Raw genomic sequence first — 23,226 nt, 5'->3', positions numbered from 1 at the left:
AAATAATATCTTGTTTTAAATTTTGCACATCTTTTTCTATTTTTGATTAATTTGTACTCTTTTTGTAATTACAAATTTGTAATTTGTAAGCCTTCCCGCAATTACAACTTATAATTTTTTTTTCCTCATCCAGTAATAAATCCTGTTTAGGGAGAAAGTTTTTTTTGTTTTGTTTTTTTTTACTTTTTAAATTTTTTTTATTTGGTCACGTGATGTGATGAGCCCTGGGTGTTATATCCAACTAATGAATTGTTGAACACTGTACCTTCTAATTTTTGTGTTATTTTTTTAGCAGTGCTATAATTTTAATTATATGTCTTTTTAAAAATTGTCTGAATGATATAGATAGATGATAGATAGATAGATAGATAGATAGATAGATAGATAGATAGATAGATGATAGATAGGTAGATTTCCTCTTTCTTGGATGTAATATATTGACTTAAGATTTCCCAGAGTCTTAATGACAGCTTTGTGAAATCTCTGTTCTGAGAGCTGAACAGGAGAAAGTGGTTTGGAAGTCTGTATAGACTGTTGTGAGCTACACCTTTGGACTGCTAGCCCCGATACTCTGTATTTGAATGAGTTTACAGTTATCTCCAGAACGTGGATGGAATGATTTACCAACTGATAAATTGAGGCGATCTGGATATCCAAGCGTGACTTAAACTCTAAAACATTTCTTTAGATTTAAGACCATCTTCCCTAACATTTTGGGTGTATTCCAATTCTCCCACTTCCTGAAGTTTCTAGGGCAGATCAGTTAACTTTTTGGCTTTCCTCACTGCTAGCTTAGATTCAACATCCTTAACTTCACTGAATAATTTGCAATTTTTCACCTGCTTTCCAGATCCCAATATTTATTGTAAAAGTCTCTCACATTTTTCTTTGTCTTTAGAGTTTATAGAAAAATAAATTATAACTCTTGACTGCACTTTTTTTGAATATCAAGAGGTGACAGTCTAGAAGTTTTCTTTTTCTTTCTTTTTCTCAAAAACAACTGTACTGAGATATAATTCGTGTCCTATACAATTAATTTATCAAACCAAATCAATGATTTTTAGTATATGCGTGGAGTTGTGTGACCATCTCCACAATCTAATTTTAAACATTTTTATTAGCTATTTTTTTAGGGAATTTTTGTGTGCAAGCATAAATACACACACACAAACATACATTTTTATATATTCCTATATACACATGAATAAATACTGATATATACACATATGTATATCTCTGCATATATACAGAGACACTATAGATATGTATTACACACATATAGGCATTTATATGTACATATATAAACTCATTTATTCCAAGTTAATAATTAATCTAAGCAGATTTTATTAGCTAGCCATTTATCTAAGCAACAATTTATTCCAAATTTTGGTGGTATTCATAGACTTTCAGGCATGAAACTTAATTTAAATTTGCCTGATAACATTATTATATTAGTATCCTGACTTACATATACGTGTGTATGAGTATGTGTGTGTGTCTGTGTGTGCTTATCTATAGTTAATTTTACTTTTGTTCTAAGAAGTTTATGTTGATTTATTTTCCATTTATGGCAAAAAGATCTTTCCTTCAAATTGTCATTTCTGTTTCATATTTAGGGCAGTCTTTTGAAAATAGATTAGTTCACTACGTATGTATTCAATCTTATGAATCAATCCTTTTCTTAAATGTTTAGAAAGACCTTCACAAAATTAATATTAAATTATTATTTTACAAAATCAGCTTTACGCTTTTTTATGAATTTACAACTTACTTAGGTTTATAACATTAAAAAGTTTGCAGTCAATTCTAAAATATTTATCAGAGTTTATTTTTCTAATTTTTTCATGAGTTACAAACTAATTTAATTTTGTATATGAAACCAAATCTTCCATTATTTATTAAATCTGGATATGAGTTAGCCATTAGGATTTCCTATGTTCAAATAAAGATATATAACTGTTTATATAAAGTGACTCATGCTAACAGATTCAATTGTCCTTAATAACTCAGTGTATTTTATTAACCATGCCTTATAGGATAAATGACTTTTAGTATTTTTGGTGTCACTAGCTGACTTTTGGATAGATAACTTAAGTTTATATCTAGCTGATATGTCTTATTGCAATCCTTCCTCTGCACTATTGTATACACTATAACATAATATTTGGAACTCTAAATTGGAAAAGTAAATTATAGCCAACCGTCTTTATCCTCTTTATAATAAGAAGAGCTTACATAGTTATTGAAAAAATAATTAAAGGATGAACTCTTGCTTTAGACTTTTTAATTTTAATTTTCTTTTATTATATAAGGAAAAAAAATAGAACTAGCTGATTTGTCCAACCTACATGTCCTGGATCTGTGGGTTATGACATTCATTAATGCTATAGTCAGGGGAATGTTTGTTGATAAGGTTTTCAACACTCTTTTGGAGAAAAAAACTCTTGAGACCGAAAAAAGAAGTAATTTCTTTGGAAAATTATTTGTTGATAGAGGTGATAGAGCAGCATGTGGAGAAGCAAAACAGACTATCATTGCCCTATGGTAGTTTGTGCCATTTTATTACTAAGAACTTAAAAAGGAAGGCTATGAAATGTTTGTATGAGAAATAGTGCTAAAATAAATTAATAAAATGTAGTGTATCATATCAAAACTTTTAATAGACAAGTATATTTTAACTCATAGTGTGTATGCTTTTCTAGAAACATTTTTTTTTTCAAATATCCAATGTGTTGATGCTGTTAATTTTAAACTGAGGGAGAAAATAGTTCTCTTGTGAAATCTGCCTGATTGGTGACTTAATATTTAATTTAAACCATTAAAAAAAAGAATATTTATAATCACCTACTAATTGTAAGGCACAGTGTGGGTACTGCATTATTTATAGTCAATGAAAATGTGTGTACAAATGTAAGATAAATTGTGGACAAGCCTTAGACATGCGTTGGTTAGTAAAAATGTAGAGTAATTTCATTTTAAGAGATACTTGTACTAGTTTCAAAGAGATGATCAAGAATGTTCTGAGTACATTAGAAAGAATAAATAGCCTGCAGAATTTATTATTATTTAACTTCATTCTCAGATCTTTATGTGCTTATTGTTTGAGTACTAGCTATATTTCTGAAGTGCAGCTTCTGGAAATTCCATCAAGAGCCACATCTGTATAGTCATAATATATGTTCATTGAAGGAAGGGATTTTTAGGAGATTCATGAAGCTGTAGGAATTGAACACAAAAGTGTCCCTGATGGTAGAAATGCACTGTTCATAAATGAGCACTGAGTGACTGAAGCAGTACATCACAGCAGATCAATAACCAGCATGATGTACTATCTCAGGGCAAACTTTCTCTTCTGAGTGTAACATACAATAGATCAATAGAAAAATAATTCCAAGCAAAGAGTCAGTGGCAAATAATTATATTGAATTATTTCCATTGGTATTTTTTCCTCTGATATTTTAGTTCAGTGCAAACACAAAGGAAAAAAAAAAGAGAGATAAAATTTAATCTGGCAATGGGGAGTTTGGAAAATACTCAACCTATTTCCCATAAAAATACTAACATCAATTATTTAGTTTAAGATATTTCTCCCCTCTCTCACTCCTAGTAATTGTGTTTTCTTCTTAGTCAGTACTAAATCCAGACCAAGAGCAACCCAATGAAATATGTTCCCCTTTCAAATTCTACTCAGTTACATGGGAGGCCTTTAAAGAGCAGTTTGTTATGTTTCAGACTCAGTGTGAGGTGCTGAGGTTACAAATACAAAGGAGATGGGCATCACTGTTCTCAACTTGTGAACACTCTCTAGAGAGATTCACCCTAGCCTATGCAGTTAGTAGCTTCTAAGCATTAAGAATGGCTTCAGAAAGAAGAAAAGTCTGAAGTGGTATTGGAAGAAGGAATGAGTATCAGATATATCCTAGGAATAATGGCGGATAGAGCGATGGCAAGGGCTAATGCATATGGATGGCAGACAGCTAGATGTGTTGCAGAAACTTCATGTTATTTATGTTAGAAGCTCAGCAAAGCTAAGGAACTACCTTCTTCCTAAGACTCAGATTGTAGCATATGAAGTCTTAAAATTCTCATAGCCAGATACCTGCCACACCTCAGTCCTTGGAAGAGAATCAGAACCTTTCAATTTAGTTGTATTGGAAACTTAATTTTCTTAATTGTATTAGACAATCATCATATGATTGCTGCCTTGCATTCAGATGATATCCCTTTTGTGTTTGGAATTTTCCTCACTGTATGAGTCTTGTTGTGTAGCAGAATTCATCTCTCATGAGAGTAGCTCTCTCAGCCAAATATTTATGTTTGGTGTAAGCACATGACCTGAGTCAGCCAATCAGACACATCTACCCACCATGTTTATTTAATAATTAGTAACACAAGAATAAGGATGGTAGAAATTCACTGTGTGGGTAGCTGCAGAAGTGGTGGTAGCAATATTCAGTTACCAAGAGTACCTTGCAAATGGTGCTGTTAAGTTCTAGCAACCATCTACACTGCAAGTTATGGTACATATCTGTCAGTGGAAATAGTGGTTCTTACCAGATGGTTCTACTTAGGCTGATTTGTGTGGGGTGGGTTGCATTCCTAGCCATGTTCTGCCCAATTTCTTAGGCCCAATCTGCCCAATTTCTTAGGCCTCTTTCTCCACCACTCCTATTGATGCTGTAAACTACCCTAAAATCCTTTCAGTATATTCCTTCTTTCTTTAAAATTATCAGAGTAGAGATAAATACTTAGCAATCCGATACATGCACGTAACAGTGTGCTGATACACAGTGCTCAGGTCTTGATGTACAATGCAATTGACTTGCAGCATAAATCACACAAGCCTTATGCAAATGCTTAATCCCACCCAAATATCCCTATCTGGCTTGGCTCCTTTTAGATTGGTTCTCAAAGGACACCACATATGATACATAAAGGCATCCTCATTACTTCTTCTTTGTCATATCATTGAAGAAGAGTCAAGTACACATTACAGATCTGTGTAGGTAAAAAAGGTGGATGGAAGCCATCACATATAATGAAGTCAATTCGATTTTCTATCCAGGAGGTCAGTATGCTTGGAGAACATGGTATACAAGGGCAAATCTTTGGAGATGAGGCTGGTAAAAAAGTAAGCAAAGGTTTGATCATGAAGAACAGTTTTATTAGACTATGAGATCTGATTTAAATCCTGTAGACCAATGCTTCCTAAAACTTAATGGACTATATATCTTTCACACTTGTAAAAAAAAAATAGACAAATACAAATCATTGAATCTGAACTCTAGTGATTAAGATTTAATTAAGATTATGCACAGAACTATGCATTTAATTTAAGCACCTTGGATAATTTGAAATAAGTAATCTAGTAACACATTTTGAGGAACTTCAATTAGGTTTTATGACAATTCATTTATCCACTCATTTATTCAATCATTCAACAAACATTTATTAAAATCCTAGTATGGTTCTAGGCATTGGGGATATGACAGTTAATGGGTGAGGTAGACACTAGCCCTCCTGCAGCTTACATTCTAGTATGCTGGATGTACTGGCAGTAGGGGAAAGAGGAGAAACATTAAAAAAATTAAAAAGTAAAATGGATATAGTTTATAGAAAGTAAAGCAAAGTAAGAGTGAGTTAGAATGGTATGGTTTCATGTTTTATGGTTAATCAGAAAAGGGCTTCTTTATAAGGAGACATTTGAGAAAAGATAGCACATGCACGAGGGAGGAAACCATAGTATACCCAAGAGGACAGCACATGCTTGGACTTTGGAACATGTGGTGAATCTGAAGATTGGCAAAGAAACCAGTGTGGATACCGGGTAAACAAATATGAACTTCTGCTAGCCAGGGACAAGATCTGGTCAGTGTACCTTGGAAATATTGAGGCACTTTGCCTTTATTTCTAATGAGAAGGGAATTTAACAGAAGATCTTGATCAGAGAGTAGACTTGATCCTACTGTCATGGAATGAGATCATGAACAATCACTACTTATGCCATACAATGCTCAAATGGAGAGTCTGGCTTGGGAAGATTATTATATTCCTTTGTGGTATGGGAGAAAGGGAAAATTTACAGATATAGATGAGAGTGTGTTGGTAGATCCAATTGATGGGATCATGGGAAAGTTTCTTCGGAATGATCCCCTTTTCACAGGAAAATAGAAAACAGTATTACCATTGAGTGTGAGGTTACATCTGAGACTGTGTTGTAAGATTGAGAAAAGAAAAGTGCAATCCTCATCAGGGGGAGTAAGTGAGCAAGCAGAGTAGGGGCCTAGAGTAAACTTGTTTTACAGCACTAAGGGTGAACTTGTAATTTAAAATCATGAATACCAAATGGTGCCAGTTAGCATGTTTGTTAATTTTTCCCCAGCAAACTTCAGCCCTGCCTCTGCAGGCATAGAGTACGCAGACATAAATTTAACCAGATAGATTATTTTTCCAGGTAAGGGAAATGATAGGGAAAAGGTACAAGGAGTTTAAACATACATAAAAAGTTACTGATTTTAATAATAAACCATTTTTTTTAATCTGTGAAGCTTTGAGGACACCATGAAGCTGACCAGAGAAAAAATGATATGTAATCCCTATACTATAGATACTGATGGGCAAAAGAATTTTAGAATTTTGGATTCTGAAAGTATTGAAGTGGAAATATTTGAGGTGTTGGCTTAAGATCCTGATGCTTGAATATGAAATTATGAAGAATCCAGTCACTATTTATGTGAAAGTCTTAGCCATGACTGTGGGAAGTGGTGGCTGATGGAGAGGGTGAAATCACAGGAAGCGACTTCAAGGTAACAAACATCCAGGGAAGTTGAGGAATTATGTATGCAGATAATGACATTGCCAAGAATAATGACAGGAATAATACTAGAGAGCAGGACACTGAATCAGAAGTAAAATCTTCAAGGAATGAGGCAGCCCTGTGACCAAAGTCTGTAGATAATAGCAATGCAGATAAAAGCCACATTGCAAAAGGAACACTATATGCAAAAACTTGATGAACTCACATAATCCCATTAAGTGTTTAAATTAATTTGAATTATTAAATGTTATTGCTTTTGAAAATTAGGGATTGAATATCATTCCTAAATATTTCCAGCCAGTGCATAGCAAACTCAGAAAATATTTTTATTTGGGGAGCGGGCCCACTGAGGTGAGGGTAAGAGCTGGATACTTGAAAGATTTTTAGAGCTTTAGGAAAGTAGTTGTTCATTAATTAATGTCCATATTAAGGGTTTAGTTTTTCTGGAAGAAATTTATCACTAGTTAAGAATTTCAGTAGAGAGTAAAGAGAAAGATAATTGAAAGAAAGGGAAAAGTAAAGAAGTTAGGAAGAAGAGGATGAGGAAGAAGAGAGAGAAGAAAACGTGGCAAAGATGGACAGTTAAACCCAGGAAAGGATGTTTTCCACAGGTAATTAGGCAAGAATTGGAAGAGGCAAAGAGAGGAGAAGGAGAGTTAATTAGTATGAAGTACTTACGAGAAAGGATATTCCGAGGTGGAATTATCTGAACTGTGAGCAGGGAGAAGCAGAAGAAAATTGGTACATGGCATTAATGTGATGCCATGACATAAATGTCAGGCACAACATGGGAAAGTGTCACTAGATTGACAGCTTCCCATACATGGCATCACCGCACACAGCTTGTCTGGGACAGCTTAGATGCTCTTGATTCTGCTGGGACCACGGAAATGACTGTGCAGGATTTCCAAAAATCAGATTTCTGTAACTTCAGGAAGTGGTTCATATAGTTGAAAATGTAATGTTCTTGTTTGCATCAGTGTCAACAAGAGTCTAAAATTGAACAAAGTTAAGAGTCTATGTGACAAATTGTGTTTTCTGTAACTCATCTTCAAACTGTAATATATTACCACAATCTGGCATTGAAAGTACAGCGTGATTCTCTTTAACACTGATTACGATACATGCAGGAATTTTATAGGACAATGTCATACTAATCTATGATTTTGTATTTTAAACATGTTTTAGATTGTTTTTGACACATTCAGTGTAAGGAAGATTTATATATGTGAGTCAAATAAATGGAAGGAAATGTATTGAGGATTCATGCTAAATACGCAAGAAACGAAGATCACCATTTTTAGCTTAATGACCCTAAAATAACTAACACTAATATAATTTAGAAAAATAATTAATTAAACCACAGAAGAATCATCTGGGAGACATGTATTGATTAAGGTATGGTTTGTCAGTTCCAGAAAACTAGAACGTGGCTAAGCAAGAGGATTTGGGGCAGTTCATAGAAAGGACATGGAGCTCAAGAACCAGGTTTATAAAGGACAGGAGTTCAGATGCTTTTGGTGGCCCACATTACATTCCCTGGGCTACTCCGTGATTTCTGTCACAACTGTATATGCTGACAGTGTCCTGCCTCAAGCTAGTACTCCACAAGTACCTTCACTTTTGTGCTTTAGGGCTTTCTCTGAAGCCTTGGGAGCCTGCTCAGCCTGCAGGGATAGCCTAGGAGGGCAGGGAAGTTAATGGCCTCTAGGGCAGCCCTCAACCACTGTGTAATAATTGCAGTGGATATATATCCCAGCCTTCAGACACATCAGTGTCTACGGCATTCTACGTGCTTCTCGAACACCCACTCCTTCCTATGCCTAATCCAGAGACCCAGATTAAACATTTTTTACTGGCTTTCCCTCCCTCCCCATTTCAATTTCTGTGTTTCCTCATCATGTTACATGCAGTCAAATTCTTCTTCCAAGATCTGCTTTTAGAGAAACCAAAATTAAGACAACAGGAAATAAGAAAATGCTGGTAGTTTCTCTAAAGTACCATTCTTTCCTCAGGGTATTATTGTCACAGATTCAATTATTGTCAAACTTGAGCGACCATGTCAATTGTCCAAGGAGCAAGTATCCTTTTGCTTTACGTTGGGTCAGGGTTCCACTGATTAAATAACAGAGCACTGTATTCATTCCTATTGCTTCTATAACAAATTACCGTAAATTTAGTAGCTTAAAACACGATAAATTTTTTATCTTAAAGTTCTGGAGGTTAGAAGTCCTAAATAAATCTCACAGGGTTGAAATCAAGGTGTCAGCACAGCTGCACTCCTAGAATCCAAGGAAGAATTTGTTTCGTTGACTTCTCTAGCTTCTAAAGACCACCTACATTCTTTGCTCATGGACCCTATCTTCTTTGTCAAAGCATATCTCCCCAACGTCTTCCATAATCATATCTCCTTCTCTCATCCTGCCTCCTTCTTATAAGGCCTTCTGTAATTTCATTGGCCCATTCAGATAATATCTGATGATTTTCCGATCACCAGATCCTTAATCATATCTGCAAGGTGCTTTTCCTTGTAAGGTGACATACTTCTGGGTTCTGGGGTTGTGGACAGAGACATCTTTGGGGAGGGCATTATTTTGTCTGCAAGAATAGGGCACCCACTCTGACAGTGACAACAGGTTTTACCCACTAAGGGGAAGATATCTCTGTGAGAATAAATGTGGGGTGCTGACAACCAAAGGTGGATAAGGGATGCCAGAAATCATAAGCAACACAGGTCATTACCAAAAAATCACACTTATATATGCTTTATTTTTTCCCCCAACTGTTCTTTTGAAAACACTAATTAAATCTACTATGTATCAGTTATACTAGAACTCAGATGAACCTAACAATATCCCTACCCTCTAAATACCTTGCAGTCTACTGTATTCAGAAAAAATAAGGCAAGGATCAAGTTTTGAAAATGCATTATCTTTGTCTAATAGTAATTTGGAGTTTGTATTAAATAATTTAGGTAGACAACCCAAGAGCAAATATAACTTCCTTTAGATAAACTTACACTTCTCAGATTTAACAAGTCCTAACCACAACTCAGCACCTGACCCCTACAAACAGCACTTATACCATAATACACACACACACACACACACACACACACACACACACACACACACACACTGCTGAACTTGAATATTTAGAAGCAGTCCAGTTTTGACATGGTCTGGGAATTGTTGAAAAGTGTGTGCTAGAAGAAAACCTATCATAATTGTGGAGGCTGCCTACTTTTTAAAAAATTTAATTATTTTAGAGAGAGAGAGCAGAGGGGAGGACAGAAGGAGAGGGAGAAAGGGTCCCAAATCAGACTTCACGCTAAGCAGGGAGCTCAATGCAGGGCTCCTCTCATGACCCTGAGATGGACCTGAGTTGAAATTCGATTAACTGACTGGGCCACCCACGTGCCCCTACTTTTCTAACATCATATGTGGTTTCTTCATCAACTTTGCAAGCTCTTATCAGGGGATTTATCTATTGTAGTTGTTGTAGACTGAATGTTTATGTTCTCCAGAATTCATACGTTAAAATCCTAATCCCCACTGTAATGGTATTAGGAGGTAGGGCCTTGGTGAAGTAATCAGGTCAGGAGGGTAGATGACTCATGAATGGGATTCGTGCCCTTATAAAAGGGAACCCAAAGTGCTCTCTTGTTCTCTTTCTACCACGTCAGGATAATAAGGAGAAGTCAGCATTGTGCAATCCAAAAGAGGGTCCACACCAGAACTTGATCATGCTGGCACCCTGATCTGGGACTTCTAGCCTCCAGAACGGTGAGAAATACATTTCATAAGCCACCCAGATTATGAGACCTTGTTATAGCAACTGGAACTGAGACATAGTCAATCAAACCTGCAACACAATTCTTTTCTCTTTAACCCACTATTGTATAAGGATACACAATATTTACAGGGGAGGTCTCTGAGATCAAGATCTAACACATTGTCTTCTCAAAATACAGAGTTGTAGTAAATGATTTTAATAAATTACACTGAAATTAATTGAAACTAATTGAAGTGAAAGGTAAAATATGGTCAGAATATAGAACATTTAAGAATTAAGGTTTTTTTTTAAAGCAGCAAATTGCAGAGTTACAATTCTAAAAATATTAATCTGCAAGTGGTATAAACAAAGAAAGAAGAAAAATTGGGATTGAAAGTAAGATTCTAATAGAGTCCAGGTGAGAAAAAGCAAGAGGCAGATTTAGCATTATGGCTTTGCAAATGAGATATTGCTAACTTTGGGACCATCTTGCCATTTAAACTTTTACAAGCTATAATTATTCTTGAAAATATTTGCTTAGGTCAACTTGTTCAAGAAGAGTTGTATCCCAACATATGGAAAAAAGAAAAATGTTCTCCAGATGTCAGTCTGCATAGCAGCAACAGAAGAATCTTTCTGCTGTTACTATGTTTAATTCTTCTTCATAGGACTCCAATTACATTTTCGAGTTGTTTAATTTAGTCTAATTTTATGAATTTACTTTAAAGTTCTTTCTGGGAGTTCTCCAGGCAGTCTCATGCAGTCTTTTGTAGCTAATGAGCGATAACAAAATCATTTGTTGTTACAGGCGACAAGAGTGTTTTTCAACATATTGTTAGTCCAGTGATGTCATCACATTTTGATTATTTGATTCCACTTGGTCCTTATAACTGTTACCATGGAGATAGGAAAAATATTTTGATTGGTTAGAAAAGTATGTAGGAGAACATTGTTTCTTTCCAATTTTGTTCTTCAGTGAAAAAGTGATTGAAATAGTTCTTAGCACTTGTGTCATCTCTCTTTTTAACTCTTCACTAAAGTAAATATATTAGATCTTATGCTATCTCTGGAAAGTAGGTATTTCCTGTGTTTCAAAAATCATATTTGCTTTTTTAAATTTAATTATTCTTTTTTGAAAACAGATTTTATTTATTTATCTATTTTAGACAGAGGGGCGGAGAAGGGGGGAGTGACAAGCAGACTCTGTGCTGAGTGCAGAGTCCCATGCTGGCTCGATCCCAGGACCTGAGATCATAACCTGAGCCAAAATCAAGAGTCAGATGCTTAACCATATTTGCTTTTTTTTCTTTTTTATATAGTTTAATCTACTATTGACTAAAGCAGTGCTAGAGAAGGAAATGTATGCCTTCAACAAGCTTTAAACTTAGAAAAAAGGCTTTTTGTAAAATAAGGATGGCTTATGTTTTGAAATTTATATGAAGTACAACTGGGTGTTATGGGAAAGTTTGTTAATGGGTATGTATTTCCCACAATAATGACAATGCTAAGTTTGCTTGTCAACTTGAATCCTGCTTGAATTTCTCTCATATGAAATACCAGCTAATAATTGTAGGAGGAACAATAGAATTTGAAAAATCCCATTTCACAAAAACCATTGTAAAAATTTATTCAGGAAAGAATCATGAATTCATGCTAAACAACTGAGCCAGACATTGCTGAACAGGCTATTTACATAGCTTCAAATTATTGCCTCACAGAATAATCATTCATTACAAAGGGAAATTGTCTATCTTTATGATATAACAATCAGACAGATACCACTTTAATTAAGTGATGAAACTTAACATCACAAATAATGAAACAAATTGACATCACATGCTCAGGATGTGATACCTTGAGAATAATGTAACATCACCTATAAGATATGACTATAAAAAAAAAAAAAGAACCTGAATCAAATTATGAGGAAAAAATCAAGTCAGCCAAATTGAGCGATATTTTGAAAAACAAATGACCTGGAACTTTAAAAATATAGCAAATGCTATCAAAGAAATAAAATCAAGCAAGCAAGCGAGCTGGTAAATGATTCTAGATTTAAAGAGATTCAAAAGAGATGCCATTGATTTGGTCCTGGTTTGGATAAAGAAAAAAAAATATTTAAAAGGACATCATTTAACTGATTGGAAACTTAGGATATGGACTCTAAATGAAATAACTGCATTGTTTCAATATTCAATTTATTAAGTGCAGTCACTCCGGTCAGAAATCAGTGTGGAGTATGTGACTGTAATACAGAGAGACGTTTGCTTGGCCTTGTATTTATTTCTAGTTAAAAACTTACTCTGGGCATTATTCCATTCCAAATTTCTATGAGGTGGTGTACTTCTCTTTTACTTTGCAACCCACTGAGATTTAGTTTCCAATCTTACCACTTCGTGAATCTCCTGCCATTCCTCACAAATCCAAAGGAATTATTCCATGTTTTTCATTTCTCTCCTCCATTTCTAACACCTTTTAAACTTCTTCTGTTCTTAATTTCTGGGATAATATTATCTCTTCTTTTGCCTTTTAGTTGTCTGGCTCTCTGGCTCTCTTTCTCAGTCTTGGGCTAGTTTCTCTTTGTTCGTTCATAAAAGTGGATATTTCTGAGGATTTTTGTCTTCACCCCATGTTTCTTCTCACCTTACAAATTCTTCTTGGCTTGTTTTTTTATTAGGCTCCAACATTTGTACTCTTACTTTTGTAAAAATAATTCTCGTTCCACATAGATACCTCACATTTACCTTCAGATCTATACATCTTAATATCCACCAGCAGTCTCTACTTGAATATTCTAAGACGCCCGCAAGTTTAATAGATCCAACATTGACTTTGTTATCTTATTCCCACGTTGACTTACCTTTATTTATTATTCACATAAACATCCTTCCTATTTATTAAAAGTCTTTGGACTCATCATCATTTTGTTGTTTTTTATTCATCAAACTTATTAAACATTGATTATCTACCAGGTTTTCCCAACTCACACCCCATTCTCCTTAATCTCTGATCCCTGCAATTATAGCTTTAGAATATCACACACACACGCACACACACACACACACACACACACACACACACACACACACACCTGCTTCCTCTTGCCCATCACCATTGACATTGGCTAAGTCCAATTAATTCTCTACCTTCTTTGGACAACAGTAATAATTTCCTTATGTTTGGACTCACCTGCTCCTTTATCCCTCGTCTACCACAAGACTGATCTTTCTTCCATATGTATCTTATTTTTCACTGCCCTCATCAATATTCTTCTTTTGCCCCACATAGTCTTCAGAACAAACACATTTTAAATTTCTACGCATAGCATTTGACATGATTCTTCATCTGCCTTGTGAATACTAATCCAGACTTACTTTCACCTGCCCCATCACTCTTTACACTTGAGCAATAATTGTGCTTCTTTGAATAAACTATGTTTTCTCATGTCTCAAGCCTTCACATTTGTAGCTGTTTCTTTTTTCTTTTTTAAAGATTTTATTTATTTATTTGTCAGGGAGAGAGAGGGAGGGAGAGTGCACATAAGCAGGGGGAGCAGAGGGACAAGCAGGGTCCCCACTGAGCAAGGAGCCTGATTTGGGACTCGATCCCAGAACTCTGGGATCATGACCTGAGGCCAAGGCCAACGCTTTACCAACTGAGCCACCCAGGCGTCCCTTGCACTTGTTTCTAATTGGAAGTTCTTTCCCTGAGTTTTCATCTAATGAAGACTTCCTCAAATTTAGGGGCAGAGGCTGTCTCTTCTGAGAAACCTGTCTTGGCTTCCATGGGCACATTTCAGCACTACTTATCACAGTGCTCTTATGCCTTGTCTGTATTTCCATGATTCCAGCAAGTACATTATTGGATTATAGTAGTTATTTTACATATCCATTTCCTTGGCTGAGAACAACTTTACATAAAAAAAGTAAGTCTCTCTTTCTTCCTGTGTAGTCCTAGACCCATTATGTTTTGCACTGTTGGCATCCAAAGCAATTCATTAATAAATAAATACATTAAATGTTAGTTTTTAACCTGCCCTGAATTTATCATTGGAGGTCAAGTTGTTTGATATAGTTGTTCAGTGTTTTAAGCAGTTATAACATAGTAGTTACTGCCTAGTGTGAACTGATTGGTGTCTTCTGGAGACACACAATGGATTTAAGCTGGCAGAGAACATATATAAAATTGTACGCATTGATAGCCTGATGCACATTCATAGGAGCACAAGGGAATTCATTGGGCATTGTTCAATCTCTGTTTTATTCATTTATTCGATCAGATATTATCAGCTTTGTTTTAGACATAGAATCAAAAGAACAGAATAACTTTATTTTTTTAAAGATTTTATTTATTCATTTGACAGAGAGAGACAGCCAGCGAGAGAGGGAACACAAGAGAGGGAGTGGGAGAGGAAGAAGCAGACTCCCAGGGGAGGAGCCTGATGTGGGACTTGATCCCAGGACTCCAGGATCACGCCCTGAGCCCAAGGCAGACGCTTAACGACTGAGCCACCCAGGCGCCCCAGAATAACTTTTGCAAAGTCATGAGTTACCTTTAATCATTTAGAATCACAACACAAATCAGTATTGCTATGAGAATAAAGCATTCTACTTTAATTTAATGTGTCTCTAAATCTCAATAGCTTCCCATCTCATCTGTTAGAAGCAATTAATAAAGATAGATTCTATTGGTCATTTTGACAGCCTACTTAGTTTTTAAATTGCATGAATGGTGTTATTACAATAACACTTATTTTTATGATGATGGTAATTCATGCCAAATGTAGAACTTTTGCTGAAAGATTTTAACCAAGAAGATCACCTGAAAGATAACTGTTAACATTTCGGTATACTTTCTCAATTTTCTTTTTCATGAACCTGTACTGCAGTGGAAAAACAAATGGGCTTTGTAGTCAACAGTGCATTTTAATCTTGGATCCAGCCGCATGACATTTGGCAAGTTACTTAGCCACTCGTGACTTGAGTTGCTCATCTGTAAGATGGTGATAATAATAATACTTACATCATAGGTTTATTTTGGAGATTAGACAAAATTATATATATATATATATATATATATATATATATATATATATATATATATATATATATGTAAAGTGCTCAGAACAGAGTCTAGAATTGTGCAAACAATCAATAAATACTGGCAGCTTTTGTATAACTTTAAAATTTCAGGGTGATGGTCTGCGTATACTATTTTATACTACGATTTATTCATTTTAAATAGTAACCTAGGCTTTTTCATGGACCATGAGCATGTCCCAGCATTTGGAATACTTTTAGAGATACATGTCTCATCAAAAATAAAATAAAATAAAATAAAATAAAATAAAATAAAATAACCCTTCTTCCTGAAATACTGTCCATATACAGCCATCAAAATTTAAGTTTTACAGTTCAAATTAAGTTCTACAATTTGATAAATGCTGGTTTGAAAAGAAGCTTGAGCATATGGACTAGAAGAGGATCTTTCATATGTTACCTAATATTATTTTGTTTCTGTTTTTTAATTTTTAAAAATTTTTACTCAATCTGAGCACACTCTCCCCCCCCCACACACACACACATACACACTTACAGACTTACAAATATGTGTACTTCCAATAGCGTACAGGATGTTTAGTTATATAAAGATGAATTTACAGTCTCTGTCACCAAAACTGCTTAAAATATAGTGAGGTTTTGATGTGCATCAACAACAATAACAATAATAAATACTGTGGATTATGTTCCACTAATTTTGCTAGGTCTTTACGTATATATATTATCTAATGTAACTTTTAAAATTAAACCCCTAGTGGAGTTGATATTATTATACTATTTTACCAAATAAAAAACCAAATAACAAAATAACCTGTCCACAGTTGTATACCTTAGAAAGCAGTTACACATGACCCCAAAGTCTATCAAGTTAGCTCTACTGTGTCATGGTAGTAGATTGAGAGAGAGCCTACCTATAACAGAGTATTATTTGGTTGCCAGGGAACCATGAGAAGGGAGCATTCAACCATGGTGGAGGAAATTGGGAAGTCTTCATGTATGCAAGAGTATTTTAAGTGATATTTAATAAAAGTGCTGTGGTTAAGTAGGAGGCAAAAACAAGAAAAGATATTTCAGGAGATTCTTGCTTATTAATTCAATTGGGAGACTTGTTATATTCTTTGGTTTCCTAAGAAAAGATTTAGTAAACAACATGAAGAATCATCTGCTGATCTAAAACCGTGTTCGCAAATCCTGATCTGGAATTTCAAACATTTTAGCTAGTGTGATATGTAAAAATGAAGGGTTTATCTAAACAATGTCTAGTGTAGGACCATGGTAATAAACAGATCAGGGAAAAATCATATCCGTATTTGTCCACTCTCTGGTTTCACTGGCCTATAATATCTTGAGAATTACACATCTATTTAACTTCAATTGGCTCATGCAAGCATGACTTGCCCTAAATGAATAAGACTTTGGTTCAAAAGGAAGAATTCAATTTTCTATATTTGGTTCTCTCAACTGAGAAATGAAACTGTGTAATAAAATGTGTTGCACCTGATATTTAGAGAGGGAATTTGTTTAACATAAACATTTTTCTGGGCCAGTTTTGTATGTTAAATTAGTGATCACACATGTTTTATTGCCAAGTTGGTGTAACAAATCTCTCAGATGCCAATACCATCTGGCCATCCGCACCCACTTGTGAATTTCATGTGTCATTTTGTACCTGCCATAGTTCCATACTCATGCTGCTCGACATCTGCCCTGAGTTAAATGCTTCCTTTACAAATCACAATTAATGGGAACATCCTGAGTTGTGAGTAAAGAATTTGTAAAAAAAAATTGTCACACATCCCAAAATACAGCCTGAGATGTCATTGAACAGATGTTGAACTGAAGTTAAGTGTGATAATATAAAGAAACAAAAATACTGTATCTTGCTGAGTTGACTAGGTTCATTTTATTTCTATTCCCTATTTCCATGATAACTGTTTAAGAACTTTTTTCATAATGCCTTTTAGGAAATAACAGTAGTATAAAAAGTGTAAGTGGCAGTACAAAAGTACAATTGCAACACAAGTTCGTTTTCTAAATTAGGCGAGAAAAAAATTTCAGAATTGCTGGCTCATACGGTCCTTGTTCCTTGCCTTGGAAGCCTATAGAGACATTTTTTGCGAGCTCTTTGGAAATGTGAAATACTTTCATTGGGTTCTGAAGCTGGTATTTCCGCTTTTAACTTGTTAGGTAGCCATTCAGCAGCCGGAACCATTTAATTAGTACCCACTGTATACAAATCATTTTCAAGGTTCAAAAAGGTATAAAATATATTCTGTCTTTAGGAGCTTACAAAATGTAAGCACACGGGAAAGTTAAGCATCATCAAATACAAAACATGGTTAGTATGATTCCTGAAGTAAGACTCTAGGGATCAGAACTACAAAGTCAGACTGATGCTGGGTGCACGCGATGGCAAATTAGACTGTGAGTCCTATGTTAAAAAGTCAAATGTAAGCTTGGGGATAAACAATCATACATTTAGAAACTGCAGTTAAGATATTAGCTCCACTCATCCTCTTTGAAATTCTCCTTCAAAAACGGAAGACCACCTGGTAAAGGTGGTGTGTGTCAAGTTTTCCCATGGAAACCTTATCATGACACCCCTACGCTTCATGGACAAGGGCACATTTATGCTGTTCTTGTGGGGAAAAAATGTATTTAACGTGAGGAAACATCAGTTGAGGAGCATTCTGAAAAATAACTGACTGGTATTCTCAAGAGTGTCAAGGTCATACAAGAAGAGATGAATTAAAGAAGAGTAAGGAGACATACCTCAATGCAATGTTTGATCCTGTGTCGGAGCCTGGTTTAAAAAGAGACATTAGGTGGCAATTGGTGCAATTTTGATAAGGTTGATCGACGATTTATGATATTTTGTCAAAGCCGTTTTGCTGATATGGATAATTGTGCTTTGGTTAAGTAAGATGTTAATCATTGGGAGAGCTGGGTAAGAGGTTATATGAATTTTTTGTAATTTTTTGGTAAGCACATTACTTCACAATAAAAGGTGAAATAAAAAAATAAAATTAAAACCATGATTGAAACATTTCATTTTATATAAATTTTAAATCCAAACTCAAAAAAATCACACAAATATTGAGTTCTAGTTAATAATTTGAATGTTAAAGTATTTAAGGAGATTGTAGTGATCTGTGATTTACCATATATATATGGTACACGCACACACACACAGTGGCTTAATAGATGGAGAGAAGAATGGACAGTCAGGTAAATGTTAATAAATCAAGTGTAATACAATATTAATGTTATAACCTACATGGTTGGTGTAAAGATGCTCCCTGTAAGATGTTACAATCTTTGCTATATGTTTTTTAAATTATCATAATAAAAAGTCAGAGAAGAGGGTAATAGTTACAATATTGAAAAATCCAATACCAAATTGGAAGTTAGATTAACTCATGCAAAGAATATAATTTATTTCATTTAGCTGCATTCATCAAAGATGCTTTTAATTTGTTTTGTTTCGTCTTTCATGCTTGGTAGACACAATGTATTGGTTCACCCACAAATAAATATCTTCATAGAAGAAGGACCTTACTTTATTTTAATCTACATCAACTGTTGTCCTTTATTTATTTATTATCTCAACATTGTCCCTTATTTATTTTCCCCCATTGCTGACCTATTTCAGCAATATTGTATTATCTCCTGAACCTTACATCATACCTACCTATAACACTTGGGAAAATATGCTCAAACTAGTGAATGTATGATTATCCAAAGCAAACCTTTTATTTCTTTATTTATTAGAATAAACTTGTGGACAAGTAAGAATGTTGTAAAATAGTCTCCAAAAAATCCCTCTTGTAAGTAATTAAGTTTATTTATTTGAATATTCCATTCTTATTACACAATTTAAACTATCAGTATAAAAATGGTTTGATTATCATTACACAAATTACTAAAAGACTATGTGAAAAAATTATCTGAAAAATTACAATATATTTTACAAATATATTTATTAAAGGAATTTTTCAGTGTTGACCCTGGGATGATGATTTGGTTTATTTTGTGAATTATATTGCTTTCAGTAATTTGGGTTGGCACTTAGAGTCTAAATTTTGCAGTAATGTTTATGTAACCTACCGTGACTTGTCTCTTTGTAAAACCATTTTCAAGACTTGGTATTAAGCATACAAGCTTATGCTACTTGGGTTTAAAACATAACTAGCTGTGTTCTAAGAGTATTACATGATTTTTTTCTTTACTTTTTATAGCATGGGGGGGCTGGCTATTATAATCCCCATTTACTAGACTCAGAGTTTAAGGAACTTGTTCAAGTTTCTAGAGCCATTATTTAGCAGAGACAGATGTTTACACCAAGTCAATATTACCCTTGAACCCTTAAATGCTCTGTAAGATTGCCAGTTCTTAAAACCATAGCTGCTTCCTTTTTTTTCCCCTAAAACTTTCCCATACATGAATTTCTCAATCATTATTCATCTCTTTGCCGAATGGTATGTTTTCAAATAATCATGCCAGGAAGGGTAAAGGGGCAATACATCTTACAGATCCTGTTATATTTTATAATATTGTTCTATTGCTTTTCCATTTGAGGAGATACTTGATTATTATTACAATAATACTGACATTGAATCCTACTATTAGTATAATAACAGGCAATTGACCTGTCTGAAATCAGTTTTCATCTACAAATGATAAAGCTAATATCCATCCAACCCATAGGATTGCTTTAAGAATTTAATTATATATCCTTATAAAGAAGACATGTAATCAACTGTAGATTATAATAATTATTTTCCAATGTATTATTATCATCTTTGTCCATAAAAGTAACACAGCTGTTGTTGTCATTATTTTCATTAATATCTTGGTAGAGAATTCTTCGGTTATCCCTCAAAGCTCTCAAAAGTTTCTCCATTTGCTTCAGGTAATTTAAATATAGAATTCTGAATCCCTTTGTTTCTTTTGAAGATACCTTTGTCTCTACCCTCTGTTGTTCCCTGGATACTACCTATAAAAAAAAAAATTTCCCTGGTTTTCTTTTTTTTCTTTCTTTCTTTCCTTTTTTTCTTTTCCCCCCACCATGAATGCATTTAGGTATGTCTTGTTTATAAATTTTATATTTAATATTTATACACTACATATAGAGGACTATTATTTTTGGTAAAATAAATAAAAGAAAATTTTCTTTTATTATAAGTATCATGATTGCTTCTATTTTATTTGATACAGATGCTTCTCATTAAATTCTTCACAGGCTGGATTTAAAATTTCTCACCTGAATACCTGGCACCCACTCTTTTTTTTTTCCCCCAAGTTTTTATTTAAATTCCAGTTAGTTAACATACAGTGTAATATTAGTTTTAGGTGTAGAAGGTAGTGATTCATCACTGACATACAACACCCAGTGCTCATCACAAGTGTCCTCCTTAATCCCCATCACCCATTTAACCCATGCTCCCCAACCATCTCCCCTCCAGCAACCTTCAGTTTGTTCTCTATACTTAAGACTCTGTTTTATGGTTTGCCTCTCTTTTTTTTACTCCCGATGTTCATTTGTTTTGTTTCTTAAATTCCACATATGAGTGAAGTCGTGTGGTATTTGTCTTTCTCTGACTTATTTTGCTTAGCATAATACCCTCTAGTTCTATCCATATCATTGCAAATGGCAAGATTTTTTTGATGGCTGAGTAGTATTCCATTGTATATATATATACCACATCTTCTTTATCCATTCATCTGTTGAAGGACATCTGGGCTCTTTCCATAGTTTGGCTATTGTGGACATTGCTGCTATAAACATTGGGGTGCAGGTACCCCTTCAGATCATTACGTTTGTATCTTTGGGGTAAATATACAGTAGTGAAAATACTGGGTCATAGGGTAGTTCTACTTTCAACTTTTTGAGGAACCTCCATACTGTTTTCCAGAGTGGGTGAACCACCTTGCATTTCCACCAAGAGTGTAAGAGAGTTCCCCTTTCTCCACATCTTCACCAACATCTGTCATTTCCCGACTTGTTAATTTTAGCCATTCTGACTGGTGTGAGGTAGTATCTCATTCTGGTCTTGATTTATATTTCCTTGATGCCAAGTGATGTTGAATATTTTCATGTGTCTGTTGGCCATTTGTATGTCTCCTTTGGAGAAATGTCTATTCATGTCTTCTGCCCATTTTTTGATTGGATTATTTATTCTTTGGGTTTTGAGTTGGTAAGTTTTTTATAGATTGTGGATACTAACCCTTTATCTGATATGTCATTTGCAAATATCTTCTCCCATTCTGTCAGTTGTCTTTTGGTTTTATCAACTGTTTCTTTTGCTGTGCAAAAGCTTTTTATTTTGACGAAGTCCCAATAGTTCATTTTTGCATTTGTTTCCCTTGTCTTTGGAGAGGTGTCTAGCAAGAAGTTCTGCAGCCAAGGTCATGGAGGTTGCTGCCTGTGTTCTTCTCTAGGATTTTGATGGACTCCTCTCTCACATTTAGGTCTTTCATACATTTTGAGTCTATTTTTGTGTATGGTGTAAGGAAATGTTCCAGTTGCATTCTTCTGCATGTGGCTGTCCAATTTTCCCAACACTATTTGTTGAAGAGATTGTCTTTTTCCCATTAGATATTCTTTTCCGCTTTGTCAGAAATTAGTTGACATAGAGTTAAGGGTCCATTTCTGGATTCTTTCAAAGAAGCAGATCCTAGTTTCCTTGATCTGCTCTACTGTTCTTTTGGTTTCTATTTCATTGATTTCTACTCTAATCTTTATTATTTCTCTTCTCTGGCTGGATTTAGGCTTTATTTGCTGTTCTTTCTCCAGCTCCTTTAGGTGTAAGGTTAGGTTGTGTATTTGAGACCTTTCTTGTTTCTTTAGAAAGGCTTGTATTGCTATGTACTTCCCTCTTAGGACTGCCTTTGCTGCATCCCAAAGGTTTTGAATAGTTGTGTTTCCATTTTCATTTGTTTCCATAATTTTATTAAGTTCTTTAATTTCCTGGTTGACTCATTCATTCTTTAGTAGGATGCTCTTTAGTCTCCATGTATTTGAGTTCTTTCCAACTTTCTTCTTGTGATTGTGTTCCAGTTTCAAAGAATTGTGGTCCAAAAATATGCAGGGAATCTTTGGGTACCAGCTGAGACCTGATCTATGACCCAGTATGTGATCTATTCTGGAGAATGTTCCATGTACACTCAAGAAGAATGTGTATTCTGTTGCTTTAGGTTGTAATGTTCTGAATATATCTGTGAAGTCCATCTGATCCAGTGTGGCATTTAAAGCCCTTCTTTTCTTTCTTTTTTTTTTTTTAAAGATTTTATTTATTTATTTGACAGAGAGAGAGACAGCCAGCGAGAGAGGGAACACAAGCAGGGGGAGTGGGAGAGGAAGAAGCAGGCTCATAGCAGAGGAGCCTGATGTGGGGCTTGATCCCAGAATGCTGGGATCACGCCCTGAGCCGAAGGCAGATGCTCAACCGCTGTGCCACCCAGGCGCCCCTAAAGCCCTTATTTTCTTTTTGGTCTTCTGCTTAGATAATCTGTCCATTTCAGTGAGGGGTTGTTAAAGTCCCCTATTATTATTGTATTATTATTGATATGTTT

At 34.8% G+C, this 23,226-nt stretch overlaps 1 long non-coding RNA gene across 35 annotated transcripts in view; it reads left to right on the top strand.

Annotated features, from left to right (window-relative positions):
- The window catches only part of LOC123793462 (uncharacterized), a 191,377-nt gene that overhangs the window by 151,873 nt on the left and 16,278 nt on the right, over positions 1-23,226 (top strand). For 33 of the 35 annotated variants that reach the window (XR_015725537.1, XR_015725568.1, XR_015725567.1 and 30 more), the window contains one exon: positions 10,503-10,602. The exons of the other annotated variants lie outside the window; for them this stretch is intronic. This is a non-coding gene — a long non-coding RNA (uncharacterized LOC123793462). The remainder of the gene's footprint in view (positions 1-10,502; positions 10,603-23,226) is intronic. 35 annotated transcript variants of the gene reach the window in all.

The sequence above is a fragment of the Ursus americanus genome, chromosome 8, assembly GCF_024610735.1.
Source record: "Ursus americanus isolate L20-20 chromosome 8, mUrsAme1.1.p, whole genome shotgun sequence".
Lineage (NCBI taxonomy): Eukaryota > Metazoa > Chordata > Mammalia > Carnivora > Ursidae > Ursus > Ursus americanus.
The sequence above is the reverse complement of the archived record's forward strand: the minus strand, read 5'-3'. Positions and strand labels throughout refer to the sequence as shown.